At 40.9% G+C, this 22,137-nt stretch overlaps 1 protein-coding gene and 1 long non-coding RNA gene across 5 annotated transcripts in view; one reads left to right on the forward strand and one right to left on the reverse strand.

The window, feature by feature from the left end:
- Positions 1 to 22,137, forward strand: part of PRKG1 (protein kinase cGMP-dependent 1) — a 1,198,597-nt gene that overhangs the window by 535,914 nt on the left and 640,546 nt on the right. The window lies entirely within an intron of this gene.
- LOC144299567 (uncharacterized) lies at positions 13,314 to 20,228 on the reverse strand. The gene is made up of 3 exons (XR_013366259.1): positions 19,689 to 20,228; positions 14,139 to 14,238; positions 13,314 to 13,472 (listed from the first exon to the last, which is right to left on the reverse strand). It is a non-coding gene; the product is annotated as an uncharacterized LOC144299567 (long non-coding RNA).

Raw genomic sequence — 22,137 nt, forward strand, 5'->3', positions numbered from 1 at the left:
TGGCCTAGTAGGTCTGGGCGGTGTGTTGGAATCGGGGAATGACGAGCCACAGTGCTCCAAGGTACCTCAGCCACCATCCCGGCCAGCAGTCCCGTTTCCAGATGAGAGCACCGAGCTCCACGATGGATGGACGGTGCTGGTGGTTCTCAGAGTGTGTCTTGAGCACATCTGGATCACCTGGGGGTGCTTAGAAAGGCATTTTCGTAGATCTTCCTGGAACTCGGTGTAGGAGGCCCAGCAATCTGTGTTTTGACAGGCCCTCCGAGTGATCTGATGCATGATACAGCTTGACCTCCACTGGACTGGATTTTAATTTTTCTTACCCCATCCAGGGGGTTCCTTTTACTTTTTTCTTTTAAGATTTATTTATCTGGGGCAGCCCCAGTGGCTCAGCGGTTTAGCGCCGCCTTCAGCCCAGGGCCTGATCCTGGAGACCCGGGATCGAGTCCCACATCAGGCTCCCTGCATGGAGCCTGCTTCTCCCTCTGCCTCTCTCTCTCTCTCTCTCTCTCTCTCTCTGTCATGAATAAATAGATAAAAATCTTTAAAAAAAAAAGATTTATTTATCTGTTCTAGAGAGAGAGAGAGAGAGAGCAAGTGCAAGCAGGTCAGAGGGAGAAGGAGAAGCAGACACCCCATTGAGCAGGGAGCCCAAGGAGGGGGACTCAATCCCAGGACCCTGGGGATCAGGAGCTGAGCTGAAGGCAGGCCCTTAAGGGACAGAGCCATCCACGCACCCCTCCCAGGGGGTTTCTTATTGCAGTATGCTGTTTCTCTTCTTTCTCCCTTTCTTTCTCTCTGCAACTGAGGGAAGGGGACGCTCTAAACCTCACTGTGTACACCAACAGCCAAGCCCAGTGGGAAAACTGAAGATGATGACCTTTCATATACATCTTACAACACCTTTGCACAAGTTGAGCCTTTGACAAACGTAGCGTGCTTGAGATTCAGCAACGCAGATAATTGTCTCCTTTCCCTAGTTCATAGAACTCTGGTTCTCCTAGAATTTCTAGGAGATGCTAGGAGATACTACTCTTGCCTCATGCTGTTGAGAAAGAACCTTAATATCTTGATGAAGCGAGCCAACCCTACCCCCCTTCACCTGTCTTGCATCTGGATTAAGGACTGGTTAGCAGAGCCTGAGTCACCTCACCATTTGTTTTCCCCCTAACTAGCAAATGCAAATCCGTCTGTAACCACCCTGTAAGCGTGTGCATAGTGTTCTGAATTCCTCATGCCTGTTTCCAAATGCTGAGTATGTAGCAAATAAGACCTAATACATATTTAAGCACTAAAAGTAGATTGCCATTATTGAACTCGGAATAATATGTAAATTGTCCTTTTGATTGGTTTAAATTGGCTTTCTTGGATTCATTATGATTCTCCCATAAAATAATTGTAATGGTGCTTTTGCAGACAAATCAGGTGCATGCTTTTCATCAGCGAATGTGAGAAGACACAGTGAGAATCTGCTGGAGACAGAAGCCAATTTTTCACGAATCTAATGAAACTTAAAGTCAAAACCCCTCACTTGCACAGGTACCTCCAGAACCCGGTGTTGAATTTGGGGCTTGTAATTTCGTATTCTCTTCCTTCCACAGGGTTCCCCAAATGGTCGAGGCCTCAGGCCCTGTGAAATCTAGAACCTCCTCTGCTTACAGAGGGTTAGTTAGGTACTAACCATCAGTGGATGGAAATACTTTACACGTTGAACCGAGTAAAAGCTTTTCCATTATGCTCGATGAGCATCGGATCAAAATGAGCACCGTGACAGTTTTAAAGCAGATAGAAATTGTTTCTGGGTAAGTGCCTTGACAGTTGCTACCGGCTTTAGATTAGCATCAGACTGGGCTGTCAATCAGTTCGTTAGCATTTTAGATTTCTTTTCTCTTCAATAGCAGTAGGCAAGAAGCATCCTAGCAGCTTCTGTGATATTAGGCAGTGGGGTGTATTCACACACCCATCAATGTGAGCCTCTCGATGCGTTCAGAACAAGAGCAACTTTACTTTTGGTCAATTCTGGCCCCAGGAATTCAGAAACGCTTTTACCTTCAAAAATAACGTCTCAAAGGGAAAGCATCTCGATTCAATCCTGAAATCAATGCCAAAGGCTTATTGAACGGATCTGTCTTTGATTTTTGTTTGTGTGGCTTGCATTTCTGATGTCTCCGAATGACAGCGTGATTTACATCTTCATTTTAATGAAAGAATTACTTTTTTTTCATCCTTGAAGGAGACAAAAAAAAAAGTGATTCGATCATAAATATGACCCAGTTGCAGTAGGTTTGGATGTTATAACTAATTTCAGATTTCCTAATGGGAGAGTTCACGATTACTGTGGCTTTTGTGGTTGGCATTTTAGAGGTTGAAATGTTGCCAGCAATGCTTTTAAATCGCTCACTTGAATGGAAGGGAAGTTATGACGGGGAAATAAACCGTGTGGCATCTCCGCATAATAGCGGTGTAGATAGCACTCGACTTTCTGGCATTCTGTATGTGTCAATATTTAGGGCTTTTAGACTCATTTAGTTCAGGGCTTTAGACTCATTATCTTTTCCCTCAGCTTCATTGTTAAGGAGTTGTCATCTTGTCCAAGTTAATTAATCTCTCCGGGTCTCAATTTCTTTGTACGGTAAATGTGTAGGAGGATACCCGGCGCACTGACTGTCATAAAACAAGCATACAAAACAGACTTTATAGTTCTTTCAATGAGAAAGTGTTGTATGCGTGAGCTCGTGGAGGGGGATCTGGGTTGAAAATGTAATACCTCTGTCTAGACTTGTCTGCATCTGGGGAAATGCAGAGTGAAGTCTAGAGCTGTAAGGCTTGGCTTTATGGGAGGAGTGAATCTGAAGGCTGGAGGGACAACTAACCACCATATGACATTATGGATAATACTGTCACTTAGAGGAATACGTGGTATTTTGTCTTGATGCTTTTTTTTCGGAGCTAGTGGCTCATTACGTTTCCTAGGATTCATGGCTCGGTTTCCTGCTATTCCGGGGAGCTGTGGATCCCCAAAGGAGCCCGATACACACCCAGGCACATGGTACTGGGAAAAGATGCTGAGCTCCAGAAATATGTGAAAATACAGGCGGCCTCTGTTTTGCAAAGTGTCCAACCACGGTGACGCCAGCAGAGTTTTGCTCTTTTTCCAAAATGACACGAGGGAGCAAATTTAAGATGGGATTTAAGTCCTGGCCTCCTCTCTGCCATTTTATTTACTCATCCATTGTGAAGCTAGCCTCTTGGTTAGGTCCCTCCAGAAAGTCACCTTCCAGCTCAAGATTGAGATAAGACCAACCCTGCACAAGGGTAGAGCACGGAGTTTGGGGTGTGCTCCAAGGCTCTGCTAATGTCTTGTGATTGTTTTTTAATTACCCAGCAGCTTGCTACAACAACTGAAATCTCTACCATAGGAATCACTTCTTGGATCGAGTAATTCTTTGCAACACACCACAGAAAAATGTCTTCTATTTGGCCTGCGGTGCTTTAACTTTAACGTGGTCAGCGAGAAGCCTTGATTATTCTTCTTTTTCTGGAGGTGGATAGAACTCATTGTGATTAGTTGCATTTATCCTCAGCTGCCAGGAAAATATGGTAAAGTGAACATATAAAACTGCATCCGAGACTCTAAACTTTAGAGAACATATTGACGGTCTCCCGAGGGGAGGAGGGTGAAGGGATGGGAGAAATAGGTGATGGGGATGAAGGAGCACACCTGTCAGGATGAGCACTGGGTGACCTATGGAAGTGCTGAATCACTATGTTGTCCACCTGACACTAATATAATGCTGGAATTAAAATAAAATCTTAAAAAGCCAAGAAAACCCTGTACTGCAGCACAAGAACATTTACATGTGTGTAACCTTCCGCTTCTCCTTTGTGAGCCCACACGTGGCTTCTTAATTTTTCTGAACCCGAGACAATTCTTCAACTCCTAAAGAATTGCACAATTTTGAGAAAGTAGCCATTTCAGAGATTAGTAATATATTAATCCTAATATACAAACACTAGTCATAAGAATACTTTTAAAAATAGGTAGGTTGATGCTTAAAGGTTGATTATGCAAATAATCTAATTTTTCATTAAAGTCGTATTTGAGTAAAATATTTGACAAGTAGACTATATAAAATAATAGATATCCACTATTATGAAAAGAATGCAATGAAGTAGAATGTAACCCTAAAAACCGATGTTAGGTATTATTGTATCATGTATTGGGGTAAAATTTTACAACACGAAGTAGGTATTATTTCTATATTACAGTTGAGGACGTGGTGGTTTTAAGAGGTTGACTTGCCCATAGTCAAACCCTTTGTTAGGAGTGAAGTTGAAATGTGATTTTATGCACCCTGACCTCAGAAGTGTCATTCTCGAACAGGATATTTGCATACATTCAACCCAAATTCATAACACCCTGTAAACAGTCTTCAAGATATTATAGATATTTGTGTGCATGTGTATATATATTTGTACAGAATTATGTATATATATGAGCTCTTACTATGTAGATTGTATGTAAACTACTTTTTGTTCAACAGCATCTGATGGGCCTCTTCCTATACAAAAAGGGATAGAGCACATGTTTTTAAGGGCTGTGTAATATTACATTCTACATATTTTTAAAAGGGTCTTGCTGATGATTATGTGTTATGTATTATTTTATGAATAGATGCAAATTTCCTAGAACATCCTTTTTCATATCAATTTATATACTATGAGATGGTTTGTTTTAGGGTAAGTGCTAGTCGGAGGACCAGTGGGCAGACAGTATGTACCCATTTTATATTTTGGCACATTCTTCTGAGCAGCCAGACAGAAAGGGTGAGCAAATGTATTTTCTCATCAATGATCTCAATGAGCAGGATCCCATTCCTAAATGCCCTTTACAAAATGAGATTACATCAGGAGTTTTTGGCCTTGCCCAATGTGATTGTGTATGTTGGAGTTCTTCTCATATATATCGTCGTCTGAGTCCAGGGAATTGATACATGTATATTTTTAAGTAGATTTGTGATCAGATGGGTATATTTTCAAGCCTAAACTTTTGGAATCCCGTGGTGTCGGCAAATCTGATGATACCTTTCTGTTTCACTTAAAACCTGATGCCTTTTTAAAAAACAGAAATACCATGCTTGAATCCTACAGAGTTCGCTACCAACAGGTTTAAGACAATATTTTAAAGTTGCATTATCTCTGGTGTTTCTAGTTAAAAGGTAAATGTGAAGACCTATGAACGTTCAAATCAGTCATTTTATTTTACCATTCTGGAATAGTGCTAATTTTGTTTGGTCTTCCTGCAGTTACATGCATTTACTTTTGTGTGTTAACGGAGGCCTTCCGTGAGGTGCTCCCATTGAAATGCTGACTGTTTAAGGGAAAGCAGGCACAATATTGACATTTTGTTTTGCTTTGTTTGAGATTTTATTTCTTTATTTGAGAGAGGGAGAGAGAGAGCATAAGCAAGAGAAGGTGCAGGAGAGAGAGAGGGACAAGCAGACTCCCCTACAGAGCACAGCGCCCATCTCGGGGCTCTGTCCTGGGATCATGACCTGAACTGAGGTCCGATGCTTCACCGACTGAGCCCCCCAGGTGTCCCTTGATGTTTCATCTTGATAGAAGTTTTGAGTTTTTCCTATTTCTATCACTCTTACAAGTGAATGTTGAGAGTCTATCGGGCTTTATGGAATAAGATATTCGGAAAATTGTGTCCTCCTATAAAAAATATTCAAAACTTGGTATCAGGGTATTTGTTTCTTTTAGTTTTGATCAGCAATGTTTCTTCTAGTTCTGTAGGTTGTTTCCATTTGCCTAAATCTACAGTTTGTCTTTGATCACTTGCTCCGTCCCTATCCTGTGTATGTCGTGCTTCCTGGGATATCTTTTAATATATTCAGTTGACATCCAAGATTTTTCTCCTTTGGTTGATTAATGGAGATGCTGACTCAATTGGAACTTTCTTTCAGCGACTGTTAGGCCACGCTGCAATGTGTGGTGTTTCTTAGGATTCTTCTATCATGTTCATCTTCAAGATATAAAAACCATGTAGTGTCTCTTAAATCCTTCCTCCTAGAGAGTTGTTGAAAGAGTAACACGGTGCCCTTCATCCCAATTCTCTTCTCTCCATGTCTCTTTCAAATTTTGTAATAGAGTCTAATAGATAAATCCAAGCATAATTCAACTAGATTATTACTAAGTGTCAATTCTTATGTAAAAATTGTTTTTCTACTCTGTAGTCTCACCTATAACTGGCCAGGTTAATAGCCTGAATTTTTAAATGATTATTGGCTTGAGAAACTCTACTGTTTTAGGTTTGTTTCACACTTAAAATTCTTTTTGGAGATCAGGATAGTCTTTTCCATTATCAAAGATACCCCATTAGCCATTTTGCCCATACTCTGCTCCCCTCTCCTCTGGCAACCATCGGTTTCCTCTCTGTATTTATAGGTTTCTGCTTTTTCTTTGTTTATTCACTTTTTTAAGATTCTACTATGAGTGAAATCATATGATAGTTGTCTTTTTTAGTTTGACTTACTTCACTTAGCATAATACCCTCTAGGTCTTTCCATATTATCACAAATGGTGTGAAGTCATCCTTTCTATGACTGTGATGTTCCTTTGTGTGTGTGTGTGTGTGTGTGTGTGTGTGTGTGTGCATTTTTTTTTTTTGGTGCAAATTTAATTTTATTAAACCTTACAATGAATGTTGTGGCATATCATTTTCCATTATGTGACAATTTATTGGCTGGCATCTGAATACAGTACTTCTTCTGAAAAATACACAATGGGAAGTGACGAAAGGGAGAAACTAGTTGTTTAGTGATATATGAGGGTGGGGAAAAAAAAGAAAAAAAGAAATAAGAAAAAAGATGACGACCAATTAGTATCTTTAGAATCTAACTCTAAAATGGTTAAAGTTCCAAGCAATAGTGCTGCTGTTGCAGTTCGCAAGAATATGGTTATCATCTCATCTGGCCCCCACAATTCTGATAATTGCAAGGATTATTTTACCTGTAAAATTCAACCTAAGGTTTCAGCTGGGTGATATGATTTTAAAGAGCATATGTATGTGTATACATACATATATATCACATTTTCCTTATCTGTTTGTGTATCAGTGGACACTTGGGCTGTTCCCATCTCTTGGTGATTGTAAATAACGGTGCAGCAAGTACAGGGGTGCTTATATCTTTTCTAAATAGTGTTTTTGTTTTCTTGTAAATTCTCAGTAGTGGAATTGCTGAATCATATGGTAGATCTATTTTTAATTTTTTGAGGAACTCCATACTTGTTTTCCACAGTGGCTGCACAAGCTTGCATTCCCACCAACGGTGACTAGGGTTCCTTTTTCTCCACATCCTCGCCAATGCTTGTTATTTCTTATCTTTTCAATTCTAGTCATTCTGACAGGTGTGATGTGATATCTCATTGTTTTGATTAGCCTATCCCTGATGATGAGGGATGTCGAGCATCTTTTCATGTGTCTGTTGACCATCTGGACATCTTTGGAAGACATTGAGTTGTGTTAAGCTCTTTATATAGTTTGGATCTTAACCCCTTATTAGATATATCATTTGCAAAAGTCTTCAGCCATTCAGTAGCTTTCCTTTCTGTTTTATTGACGGTTTTCTTTGCTATGCAAAAGCTTTTTGTTTTGTTGTAATCCCAGTAGTTTTAGTTTTGCTTTTGTTTCCCTTGCCTTGCAAATGTCATTTTATGGAACAGAATTGGGCTGTTGTCCAACACTTACCTACATTAGTTTATTCTCTTTATTTTTTAACTTTTTAAATTTCTTTTTAGTTTATTATCTTTAAACAGCATTTTTTTCCCTTTCATAAGAAAGAAAAAGATTAACTTTGGGAGCCCAGCATTTCCCTTTAAATATAGAAAATCACATTATCTTCATATATTCTAGAACCATGTTCTTTCTAAATTAGCTCACCATAAGTAGGATTTATATCTTTGGCTTTTTTTTTTAAATTTTGCATTTAAAAAAATACACCAAGTAGGGTGAGATGATTAAACCATCACCTGCTTGACACACAGGATGGTATCTCCTGTTTCTTTAATGTTACATCCTGTACCTATGTCATCTACCCCTCACTTCCCCCAGTGAAGCACTAGGAACATTTTTCAAAAAAAAAAAAAAAAAGCTGATCCTACCTTCAAAATAGCCCACAGGGGCAGCCCGGGTGGCTCAGCAGTTTAGTGCCTCCTTCAGCCCAGGGCCTGATCCTGGAGACCTGGAATCGAGTCCCAAGTTGGGCTCCCTGCATGGAGCTTGCTTCTCCCTCTGCCTGTGTCTCTGTGCCTCTGTGTGTGTGTGCGCCTCATAAATAAATAAATAGATAGATAGATAGATAGATAGATAGATAGATAGATAGATAAATAAATAGATAAATCAATCAATCAATAAATAAATAATAAAATCTTTAAAAAAGAGAACAACAAAAAAAAAAAAGAAAAAGAAAAAGATAGCCCACAAAGTCATAGTGTTTAGAATTTGGAACAAATATTTTCCTAGAAGCAAGGTTTTGAAATTGAGAGATTAAGTAGTGACTAACTGATCAGGTAAGTTTTGAAATAAATGCAACTGAAAAAAAATAAATTGGGCTGGCTGGGAACATCTAAGCACTCTACTGTAATATTCTTTCTCTGAGAAAATGCTCTCTCTTTTTGCGATAAGGGCTCCAAAAAGAGCTCACCTGTGACCTCTGCCAAGGAGACTAGCTGCTTAGAAATACAAGTAAATAATAGTGAAAGGGAAAATAAGGGAAGGGAGAAGAAATGTGTGGGAAATATCAGAAAGGGAGACAGAACGTTAAGACTGCTAACTCTGGGAAACGAACTAGGGGTGGTAGAAGGGGAGGAGGGCGGGGGGTGGGAGTGAATGGGTGACGGGCACTGGGTGTTATTCTGTATGTTAGTAAATTGAACACCAATAAAAAAAAAATAAATAAAAAAAAAAACAAGTAAACTGTAAGACAAAGGATGGGGAATTTGCTGGGAATTCTTTGGGATGGTATCATTTTGAGTTCATAGTTTGAGAAATCTGTGTACTTTCCCATTTGGTTTTCAGATGCTTTACATAAGGTTAATCAGGATCACACTATTTTACCTTTTCAGTGTTTGGAACCCATTTTATCTGTAATAACAGAAGCTTGCAAGACTTATGTCCAGTGGAAGCTATAGTTGCTTTTCACTTTACATAGGGGTATATTAAATTATAATACCTAAGACACATTTTTATAGATAAAATCATGTTTCTGCATAGGAGAGCACATAGAAAAGCAGTATGAGTGATGATGATCCATTTTATTTTTAAAAAAGATTTTATTTATTTGAGAATGAGAGTGAGCGAGAGCGAGAGAGAGAGCGAGAGCACAAGCAGGGGGAGCAGCAGAGGCAGAGGGAGAAGCAGACGCCCCCCTGAGCAGGGACCCTGACGTGCGGCTCCATCCCAGGACCCTGAGATCATGACCTGAGCTGAAGGCAGATGCTTCACCGACTGAGCCACCCAGGGCCTCAGCAGTGACCCATTTTATAATTGGAACATTTGTCCATTCAGGTTTTCATTCTTTCAAAAATGAGCACAAAGAGGATCAGAAGAATAGAGTTAGAAAGGCATGGGCTTTAAACCCAGGCAGTTTCTTCAAATTCCAACTCAAATGTAGGAATTTGGGCAAATTTCTTAATTTTTCCGAGTCTCACATTTTTCTACCTGTGAAATACTGAGGACACTTGGAAGAGGCATTTATCACCGCAGTCTTCGATACTGCTGCGTATGCTTCCCTCTTCATGTCTCCCCATCAGCCAACAGAAGCGTTCTGCCCTGCTGTCTGGACCAGAACCTCAGAACCACCCTTGATTCCTCTCTGTCCCCTCAACCTATGAAACCATCCTCAGTACATCTCCTTTTCTCTATCTCCTGGGTGTTTTGTGCAAACCACCATCTTCTGTAGCTAGACCACTGGCTTGTATTCCCCAGGTTCCGTTTTCACATAGTAGGTGGAGAAATCTTTTGGTCCAGGGACTATCATCATGTTGATCCCTGCTTCCAACCCTGTTAGTCCTTCATTCAGACTCAAATCCCTTCAGTGACTCAAGAGTTTCAGTGTCTCTGTGCCTCCCGACCACCTACCGCCCCCTTCTGCTACCTCCACATCTGCTCTCTAGTCTTACTTTTGTTCCTTGCCTCCAGGCCTTTGCACAAAATATTTCCACCGCTCGGAAGGTCTTTCTTAGGACCTTCTCATGGTTTGCTTCTCATCATTCATTTCTGAGTTTCATTATCTTGGCTTCAAAGAGGTCTTCCCTCCCCAGCCTGTGTAAGGTACGCGCTACCCAACACACGTCATTCTTGAACAGATCAACCTCTCTCACTTTCCTTACAGCACCCCTTGATAACTAAAGTCAGTTTCCTGATTTGATTAATGTTAAGGTATTGTCGACTTCCATCGGTATCATCTGCCCAGTACAAATAAGAAATAAGGTATCATGAAATCAAGTGTTTACTTAGTTTGGGTTGTGCTATATGCAGCACCCAGAACAGTGCTCGGCACCTGTTAGGTGCTTGACACATAAATGTGGAAATCATAGGTGCTAACAATTTTCCATAAATATGTATGTGTGTGTGTATTTCCAAGTAACTGTACCAGCGATGGAGGGTACAAAGTAGAATTCAGGCAAATTTAGGCACCGATAGTATCATTGACAATCTTCTGGCACAAGAGAGGAGATCAATGTGTACTAGACAAACTTACCCATAGGAGCAAAGAGAGGAGCAGATATAGAGCGGGGTGGGGGATGACAAGGTTGTTTTTTTTCTTAAGTGGAACAGACTGCATGGAGTATGCCATTTACCCTAATCTTCAGTGGTTTAAAATTTCAGGAGCAAATGTCAAGTTAATTTTGAGACAATTACTGGATCAGTGGTAACTGGGGCAGAAAATCGTTTTAATGTGAGTAGGATGAATTATTCCTTAGGTGTCCTTAAGGTTTGCATATATACTAAAATGGAGCACAGGCAAACTAAATTTTGCAGGGAAGCTTTCATGTTTTATAGGATTAATTCACAATATTTAATGGTGCGGCATATTGTATAACATTTACAGAAACTTCTCACTCTCTTGTTTGAAATGAGCATCCTGTTTAGTGAGGCTTTGCAAACCTCTTGGTGGGATATAAATTATAGTTAGAGGAGAAACTGGAATTCCATGTCGCATGCTCTATTCCTAACTCTAGCACGTAATCGGACATTTGTAGTCAAATTACTTTCATTTCCTTTTTCCCTCCACTCAGAAGTAACATTTCCCAGGTATTTTTAGAAAATTAATTAGTTTCCATTAATTAATTTGTTTCCATTATTGCTTTAATAACTCTACTGAACCTCAGAGTTACTCACTGTAATGGTGTGGACCTTGTGTGCCAAGTGCAATACAATAGCCTTTGTTTGAATAGAATTCTTCTGTTGATGTCAGTCAATTAACTAAAGTGGTTTTTTAATGCCTACCTTGTGAGCCACTTTGTGCCCAAGGCCCTGTAGGGACTCCAGGAGTAGACTACTAGGTTTCTATGTTCAAAAACTTCAAAATCTAGTTGGTAAGAAGGGAGTGAGTTGTAAGACCGTATAAAATGAATGCAATATAGCTGCAGCAACTTCCTTCTAGAAATGTCTCCTGAGGCAAGGAAAAGCAAAAGCAAAAATAAACTATTGGGACTTCATCAAGATAAAAAGCTTCTGCGCAGCAAAGGAAACCATCAACACAACTAAAAAGCAGCCTATGGAATGGAAGAAGATATTTGCAAATGACATCTGATAAAGGGGTAATATCCAAAATATAAAAAGAACTTCTAAAACTGAATACCCCAAACATGACATGAATAGATATTTTTTCCAAAGAAGACATCCAGATGGCCAACAGACACATGAAAAGATGCTCAACGTCACTCATCAGGGAGATGCAAATCAAAACGACAACGATACCACCCCACACCTGTCAGAATGGCTAAAATCAACAACACGAGGAATAACAGGTGTTGGTGAGGATGTGGAGAAAGGGGGACCCTCTTGCACTTTGAGTGGGAATGCAAACTGGTGTCGCCACTCTGGAAAACGATATGGAGGGTCCTCAAAAAGTTAAAAATAGAGCTACCCTATGATCCAGCAATTGCACTAGTAGGCATTTACCCAAAGGATTCAAAAATACTAATTCACAGGGATACATGCACCCTGATGTTGATAGCAGCATTATCTACAATAGTCAAATTATGGAAACAGCCCAAGTGTCCATAGACTGATGAATGGATAGAGATGTGGTATATATACCCAATGGAATATTACTCAGCCATAAAGAAGAATGAAATCTTGCCGCTGTGGCAAGATATGGCTGGAGCTAGAGAGCATTATGCTAAGCAAAATATGATGATCAGAAAGACAAACACCATAGGATTTCACTCATATGTGGAATTTTTTTTAAATCTTTCTTTTTTTTTTAATTTTTATTTATTTATGATAGTCACACAGAGAGAGCGAGAGAGGCAGAGACACAGGCAGAGGGAGAAACAGGCTCCATGCACCGGGAGCCCGATGTGGGATTCGATCCCGGGTCTCCAGGATCGCGCCCTGGGCCAAAGGCAGGCGCTAAACCGCTGCGCCACCCAGGGATCCCTCATATGTGGAATTTAAGAATAAATGAGCATAGAGGAAAAAAAGAGAAAGGGAAACCAACAAACAGTCTTAACTTTTGAGAACACACTGATGTTTACCAGAAAAGAGGTAGGTGGGAGGGGTGGATAAAATAGGCGATGGGGATTAAGGAGCACACTTGTGATGAGCATGGGATGATGTAGAGAAGTATTGAATCACTATATTGTGCACCTGAAACTAATAGTACACTGTATGTTAACTAACTGGAATTTAAATAAAAACTTAACAAAATAAAATGAATTCAAATATTTGATTAAGCTTTCACCATATGTAGCATGAATAATGAGTGATAGGAAAGTTCTAGGGTAAATGATACCAAAGTTCAACGGAGCTGCATTGTCAGTGCCACTGCATCAGATGTCTGGGTGTTTATCATCATGCAGGAAAGTCTACTCTTGGTTATTTTGTTTCCAAATCTGAGATCCTATTTGGTTTTCAGGAGATCCTATTAAGCCATAAATAATTCCAATAATGGTAGCATTCAACAGTCAGCATTTATGGAGTGTCTAGTGGGGAAGTGGTAGGGGTAGCCTGAGGAATGAGAGACCAAATCGCTGATGAGTGGTGAATTTCAGTTAGATATGACCATATGTTCCATCATTTAATATTAATTGTTATCGTACAAAATAGATTTCATGTTGAGGAAACAGGCTCAGAGAAGGGAAAATACTTGCACCAGATAGTTCAGCTCGGAAACGGTGGAGTCAGAATTTTAGGCTCCTCTCTTTAAAGCTACACTCTTTCTGCAGCATCACGTGACCTGTCGGATTGAAAAAAAATCTGTAACAACGATACAATACAAAGAGGGGCTACTGCAGGTGTTTTGAGGAGATTTGAGTAGTTTCTATTAATTAGTTTTTCTTACTGCATGATTTATCCCAGTGAGCCTGAGAATAACCCAGGATAGAATGAGTCTTTTTTCGCCATGTATAGTATAAAATTAGTAATCACATCTCCATTTGATGAAATTTATGATCTGTGTCTTGAAGAGGTTCTCTCACTGAGGTGGGTTACAGAAAAATATTATCAATTACAAAACACAAAGTGTCAACAGTACAATTCAAGATATGCATTTTTTTCATGATCATTCTCTCCTTCGTTGACACTGAATTTTTTCGTGAAACAGCAGTTTGCTAAGGAAAATAAAGCTGAGAGGATTAAAACAGGATTATGCTCCTCTGTACCATTTATAAAGGAATAATATTTAAAAGCTAATTTATGTTGTTAAGATGCTTTGGTGAAGTTATACAATGCTCTAACAATCTGTTTCCCATGTGGGTCTAATTTGCATGTTATATTTTCTCAAGGAGGACCAATTTGTTGCTTTGCTTCCTTTACTCAAAACTGGAAAAATAGCTTTAATAGACCCTACAAATGACTGAGATTTATTTAAGGGAGCTTCATAATACTGGTGTCATGCACATACTTGCCCCCTTTCTGGAGATTCCTCTGTAGTCATTTACTTCCATAGGCCAGGGAATACCTAGGAAGATCTAGCACCATAGATATATCTAAAGAAGAAAAGTCTGGAGAGGAAAAAAAAAAAAAAAGAATACAATATATTTTTAAATAAGAAATTGATTTATCAGTGCCACTATCATCCATGCTTTAGCTCTGTGCTGTTGAATGTGTTAGCTACGTATAGTTACTGAGCATTTGGAGTGTTGGCTAGTCTTAGTTGAGAAGATACCATAAGTGTAAAATACTCACCAGATTTCAAAGACTTAGAACATAAACACACACACACACACACACAAACTTATGTAAAGCATTTCATAAATATTTTTATATTGATTACATGTTTGAATAATATTTAAATTTCAGGAGCACCAAGGTGGTTCATTTGGTTAAGCACCGAACTCTTGGTTTTAGCTCAAGTCATGATCTCATGGATGATGAGATCGAGCCCTGTGCGGCTCCACACTCCTCGGGAATCTTGGGAATCTGCTCGAAGATTCTCTCCCTTTGCCCCTCCCCTAACTTGCATACCTTCTCCCTCCCTCTCTCTCTCTCTCCCTCTCAAATAAATCTTTAAATAAAATCTCTCTATTTGTTTCATGCAAGTTTTTTAATGTGTCTTCCAGAAAATTTATGATTACACGTATTATTTATATATTTATATATAATTATATATAATTACACAGTATATTTCTACTGGACATAAATTTTGTAGATGAAGAGGCAAATCCCTTCCTATACCTGGATACTGATTCTTGTTGCCTGTAACTTTGGAATTCAAGCCCATGGCACGGAAAACAAACCAAGTGAGCTTATAACTACAGCCAGGTCATCTCAATTCTCTTACCACAGTCCCTGTCTACCTATCACAGGAAATGCAGAGATGAAAAAAATTGAGCTTCTTCTGTCCATCTGAATTCCTAGGTAAGATAAGTATCCGTTTAACATTAATTCAAGACACGATGAGTCAAGCGTCCTAAAAGATAAAGTATCCATGGCTTCAAGACAGAGGAGGAAAAACACCTAATTTCATTAAGGACTTAAGGAGAAAGGGTGAATTTGGTTAGACCAGTCTATCCGGAGGGAATGGCACAAGCAAATCTGATGGGTAGGAAAGGAAGAGTCACTCAGCTAAGAGTGAATATCCAACTGACCCAGAATAGAGACATAGAAAATAAGTAGGAAAAAAAAAAAAAAAAAAAAAAAAACAGGTGATGCTTGAATTATGGATGTCTTGGTTGCCTCCATGACAGACTATTTATCTTGCTAGCCCGTGGGGGACCACTGAAGACTTACAGACGTTCCAGAACTATAGTTTTGAAGTTAGTATAGAAGGGTGACATTTGGATTTAGATAGGAAGAAATGAATTAGGAAACTAATTACGGCTGTAGCTGTCCAGTCAAAAGGCCATGAGGACCCATAGTAAGATTAGAATGAAGACAGACGGAAGAAGTGGACATCAGAGGTGTTCCTGAGATGTTTTGTCATATGAGGCCGAGAATGGACACGTTCCATAATAGGATGTCATCCTCAGTAGTGTGTGTGTACCAGAAAAAGGAGATAAATGCACACAGTAAGTCTACAGAGGGATGGGCTTTAGCTTTAACATTGACGTAGACCACAAAAGGTACTTTCACTCATGCTGACAACCACCACCATAGTCCTACTGTTTGCAAGGGAAAGGTTTGTACCTCACATCCCACATGAAAATGTAATGGCCATCTCATCGGAGTCAGGAAAGTTTGTCTTTGGCTCTTTTGATTGTAGCAGAAAGAGGGCAAGATAGACGTGAGAATTGGCCCAAGCAGCAGGATGAAACTGCTAGTTGCCATATGGAGGCAGGGCAAGGCAAGCAAAAGTGTCCTGTGGATTTGTTCCCAGCCTTTGGGTCTAAATAAGCAATTAATTGTTGGACTGAAAACTTGTTCTTTGCTTCTTGGTAAGGTGGTCTGAGATGGTGGGGGTGGGGGTGTGTTTGTCACAGCAATGGCACGATGTCCTATTTCTTCTCCTTCATATTTAATGAAGCTTTCTTAAAGTATTAGCTCTCTTCAGCTGTGCTAAAGCCTCTCAAGAAAAGTGGTTCTGTCCCTGCTTAGTTCAGAGTTATAATTGTTAAAAATAACTCCGTTTAGGAATCTCGGAGCACATGGGTCGCCTGGGTGGCTCAGTTGTTTGAGTGTCCGATTCTTGATTTTGGCTCAGGTCATGATCTCATAGGTCTTGGAATCAAGCCTCACCTGGGGCTCCGTGCTCAGTGGCGACTCTGCTTGAGATTCTCTGCCTCTGCCTCTGCCCCTCCCCCACCAGAGCTCATGCTCTCTCTCTCTCTCTCTCAAATAAACAAATAAATCTTGAAGAAAAAGAATCTCTGAGCACAGGTTTACAAAGAAAGTAATTTTCTTATGTATAGTAGATGGTATTTGTGCTATTTTCCCACATTATGTTCATATTCTCTAGCCAATTTAAATATTAGTAACAAAGTAGAGATAGCTGATGATATATATTCTTAATCTTAGGGGAATTCAGTGAATATATTTAAATTTATAGCACCTGTTCAGGCATGAGGAAAAGGATGTACCTATATTCTCTTCTCAACTGACATCATTATTCATGTCTCAAGATAGACTAAGCATTTCTCAAGAGAAATATAGCTATTTAGGTGCAGCACGTTTTATAAATATGGATAGGAGAGTCAGCTCTTTGATCAATTCACAGAGTGTGCACTCAAATCACTAAAAAGGCTCTCACTTTGTCTTTCAATGCTCATTTCATAAGTTTTTGCTTGCAGAGGTCTCCTTTCTGTCATCGGAGTAATGTAGGAGCTGCTTTCTCCTCGTTGGGAAATTTCTATAATTTAACTCCACTTCTAACAAACATAAAGACCGTGTGCTTGATTTCCAGAAGGAAAAAAATGAAGAATGGAACTGCAGCAAGGGAACTTTCCCGAAGGAAAGCTGTAATGAATAGCAGTACTTCGAATCTTCCTGAAAGTGCATTTATGTAGTTTGCGAAAAGCAAATGACCCATTTCAAACACTGAATCCTCACGCTGTGTCAGGATTTTTGCTCTTTGCCCCTGGCCACATATGTGCTATAATGAGTCCACAGAGAGCCCATAGTTCCATGGCAATCCTTGCCTTGTATGGAGAGATAGAGTAGGGAAGGCTTAGAGACCCTTGGCTGCCATCGAATTTCGGTACATTAATATTTAAAAATTATGCATGATCTTTGTAAAGCACTGCCCCAGTATGAAGTAGCATACAGTTCAGAGTAACGAAATTACTGTCATGTAGTAGACTTAAACCTACATAGCCTGTTTTTTACTTAAATATGAATGGACTGGCCGCATGGTGCAAGAGAAGTGGCTTTGAGTGAGCTGGATCTACTAATCCTGGCTCCAGAAAAACCCAGGTTTGATCCAGACAAGTTGTAGAACATCTCCAAGCCTCAGTCCCAGTTGAAAATGGGGACGATAATACCAATTCCAATTCACAGAATGATTCTTGAGGATTGCTTGGGAGACCGCAGACGTAACCCAGGAGGGTACTCTTCACGAGTCATCCCGACACAATGGATGTGGATTCACACAGACCCAGAACGTTTCCTATTATTACTCCTTGTATATGATTCCTGTCCTGTTGCAATCGTGCAACGTAACCATCCCTAGGAAGTTGAAGGCAGAGTGACTTCGAGATAGTGATCGAAATAAGCGCAGAGTCCATTGGCCGTATCATGGAGGGACTGCTTCTTGGCAAACCTAATAGGGACAAGAACGTGTTTATTCATTTACTTTTGAGTCCAAGTGGGTGTTATCCACTGCTTCAAGCATTCAGTGTACAGTGTACATTTTCCTTAGCATCATAATTTGGCTTTGGTGCGCCTTGGAGAACACCGTTGCCCACTCATGTGGCCTAATTCTACTAAGTCCGTCTGTCCCTCTGGGTCGGAGCATCTTGAAACTTTTATTCTAGAACAGAGATTTGGAATTTTAAGGATCACCTGCAGTTTAAAATGCTATTTCCTGAGCCCTGGCTCTGGAGATAATGAGCTAGGGGGACCAGGAGGATCCTGTGCTCAGAAGATTCTGACCAGTGGGCTAGCCTACATCTATAGTCCCTGTTGTTTCTCAAGATATTTATGTCCAAAGTATTTTCATATAAATGGATTTTTACTGTTTTTAGCAAGGGGAACTGCTTATAGAATTTATATGTGATTTCTTGTTGGGTAAAAACAAAACAAAACAAAACAGAAAAACATATCCTTGTCCTTGCTTTAATTGGACTTTGTGAAGAACGTATATAAATAACACTAACCCTATTTGGTTCAAATAAGCTCATCTATGATTTGAAAAGTAACTAATGGGGTGGCTCCGCAGTTGAGTGTCTGCCTTTGGCTTAGGGCATGATCCCAGGGTCCTGGGATTGAATTCTGCATCGGGCTCCCCATAGGGAGCCTGCCTCTCCCTCTGCCTGTGTCTCTGCCTCTCTCTGCATCTCTCATGAATAAATAAATAAAATCTTTAAAAAAAAAAAAAAAGAAAAGTAACTCAGGATTGTCAAGTGATCAGTTCATAGTAGTTTGTTCATAAGAATGTATCAGAAAACCTGCCCCTTTTTCTGCGCCACGCAAGCTGCAACTCAACTAAACAGATAGACGAGTTGAACTTTTAGTCAAGAGACTAAACAATCTGTACCATCAGGTGTAACAGTCATCTTTTAATCGTAGCTCCAGAATCGAGTGATTTCCCTTTGTTCCTGATGATGCTACGAATATTTTAAACGTCCAGAACTTGTGCATGACTTCTAACTCCACAGGTTTTTTTTGTTTTGTTTTTGTTTTTTGTTTGTTTGTTTGTTTTTGTTTTTTTGAAAAAGGGGTTTATTGGTGTGGTGGCCTCAACATAACTCCACAGTTTTTATAGCAGTGGCTTTGTGAGGGGTTGCTGTTAGGCGTGGGCGGTACGAATGGTATGAATGGGTGATAGTCCTCGGGTGAGTTGCTCAGTGGATGGTCACGAGGCGGTGTGTGCCCTGTGCCCAGCAGCACATGAGTCAGGGTATGTTAACCATCTGCTCGGTACTGAGTACTTCACTAGCTGCTGCTGGTGAGGGCGACAGGAAAGACAAACAAGAGAATGAATGAATGAATGAATGAATGAATGAATGAATGAATACGTAAATACACAAAGACATAAATACATAGATAAACAACCCACCCACCCCAAACCTCTCCTCTGAGTCAGCTTTCATAGCAAAAGGTTTGAGTTACCTGGGGCGGGTGGTGGGGGGAAAAGAATTGTGTTGCAATATGTAACAAGAAGAATACTACGACGCTTGATTCCGTGTGATTTGAGCACAAAATGGGTATTTACGAGGCTGGGCTCCCCGCCTTTCCTTTCCCTTTGGAAACATGATTGTATATTCAAGCGCAAAACCCGTAAAGCAGTCGAGAAATCAAAGGGAAGGCAAATCATAAAAGGGAAACAAAAAAAAAAAACAAAGATGGTATCACTTACCACAAGTAGAGAAAATTGGGGAAGTTGGAGTTCCCGCCGTGGAACGCCAGAAAGACATTTTCCTACGAGGAGGGACGGCCTAGAGTTGGGGCTGCCCTTGGAGGGGCTGGGGAAATGGGATGTGCTGCAGGTGGGGCGGCCCAGTTCTGCAGCAGCCCTGCCGGGGGGCGGGAAGGATACAGGTCAGATGGGATCTCAGGGCCCTGAGGATGGGATCCCTGTGGGCTGGCGATTTTTGTTTCTCCTCCTGCTTGGGGGTGGGGGGATCGGGTCAACACCCAGCTGTGACTGACTCGGAGAAATCCTTATTTTCGGCATCTGTCACAAACCCACGCAAGAGGCCCCACCTGCAAATCCAGGTGTTAGTGGGCGAGCAGGAAACAGGTCCCTCTGGGCGCTCGGTTCCCAGCGGGGGATCCCAGGCCGGAGGCCGTCCCGCCACTGCTCCTGCTTAGGGACTGGGTGCCGAGCGTGGAAGAAGCAGAGCTGAAGCTTAGGACCCTCTGGCCCATGGCCTCCCCGCTCCGCGTGCCATCTGCTGTGATGTCACAAGTCAAATAAAGAGGACATTCTTGTTCTTTTTACTTTCATACATTCTCCAAACATTTAGACGGGGAAACGAATACTTAACTCCTGTGGAGAAAATTGTTCTGTCACCAAGAAAAAAAGGCTCCCCTTTCTCCGCAGAGATTTCCTTGCCAAAACCTAATTGCTTAGCATCAAAATGCCACCCTTGTTTCATGCATTAGTAGAAGCAATTCTTCTGTCTCTAATACCGTCTGTCAGCATTCGGGGTGCGAAGCTGAAAGCCATGAAAGCCATGTCTCCAGGCAGGCTCAGAGGTTTATGGAGCTTGGCCACACGTCTTCATGTCAGGGCTGGTTTTGAGTTGGTCAGCTCGGGGCATCATGCTTGTTTTCTGTTCCCCTTTCATGGGGGCGTGGGGGTGGCATTAGGCCCCCAGTATGAAGTAGGGAAAGGAAATGAGGGCGCTGCACGCACTTTTTCAAGACTCCATTAAAGCTTCCTCTGTGCCAAACATTGGTGGGTGGCGGGGATTTGGAGGCGTGCAGGCCAGCCCTGAGATAATCGATAGGATGTGCGCTGGATATTGATTTTTTTAAAAAAATTGAGAATGGCAAATGGTTTGGTGAGGGTGACCATGCATGGGTGTTGTCCAAGCACACAGAAGGGACAGTGGGAAAAATCACATGAAATGGTTTGATGAATAGCTGGGAGCTAGTAAGGAGAAGCACTGTGTGTGTGTGGTGGTGAGTGGGTTGTCATATTTAAATTGTTTTTTTTTTTTTTTTTAAGATTTTGCTTATTTATTCATGTGAGACATAGAGAGAGAGGCACAGACACAGGCAGAGGGAGAAGCAGGCTCCCTGCAGGGAGCCCAACATGGGACTCGATCCTAGATCCCAGGATCACACCCTGGGCCAAAGGCAGATGCTCAATCCCTGAGCCACCCAGGTGTCCCCATATTTAAGTTCTAAGAAAAGAGAGGAAGACCACGGCCCTGTGTCCGATGTAAAACTTGTTGGTTACTAATAGGTTTCCTTTGACTCATGGAATATTTCTATCCTACGACCGATCAAAGCACATCACCTCATAAAGTCCGTCAAGAAATTCAGGATCCCTTCTGTCATTGGGACAGAATAAAACCCCTGTAAGTTAACGAGCACATTTGAAAGATGAAACGTGTGATTTCTGAGGATCTTCTCACCCTTATGATTCTATTCAGTAGATATCCATTAAGCACTTTGAGAGAAGCAGAGAAAATAAGGAAGAGTGAGTTGTCGCCAGGCCTGCAGAAAGGGTTCAGATGGGCCAAGAAGATAAAGTTGCACCTGATGACGAAACCTGTACAGCAATGTAATGGCCAAACCAGAGGCCAGCTACGAGGGTGGCTGGAAAGCCTCTGTCAGTAAAAATCGGTCCAACGCATCAACTTTCATTCTCATTTGAATATTTCAATACACAGTTGCACCAATGGCCTGAGTTTCAATTAGGGGGAAAAAAAAAGGTCCAGAAATTTCCACTTATGAGAAACATTTCTGCTTTTGTAATTAGGGAGCCCAGTAATTAAATATGCCTGGGAAAGTTGTATTAGATTGCATTACATTGGGTCAGGTACATGCTTTCATGTCACACCCAATGGCCCCTTTTAGGATCATAAGCGAATGGAAAAAGAGCAGCTCAACACCTCTAGAGCCCCTGTTGGGGAGCAGAAATGCATTCCAGTGTAGCTTCCTACTTGCCTTGCAGATTTTAATTAGTGTAGTACGAGCTGCTGGACGGTTCTACGGGGAGGCTGGTCTGCAAAGCCACATATTTCTGTAGCTGGAAACTCTCGGAAAAGGACTCAAACTGGGAAAAACTGAACAGAGACTTTGTCCTCATTTGATTGAAGGTTAGAGACGAGATGGAGTCCGGTTGTCTCATG

Source organism: Canis aureus, chromosome 27 (assembly GCF_053574225.1).
Source record: "Canis aureus isolate CA01 chromosome 27, VMU_Caureus_v.1.0, whole genome shotgun sequence".
Lineage (NCBI taxonomy): Eukaryota > Metazoa > Chordata > Mammalia > Carnivora > Canidae > Canis > Canis aureus.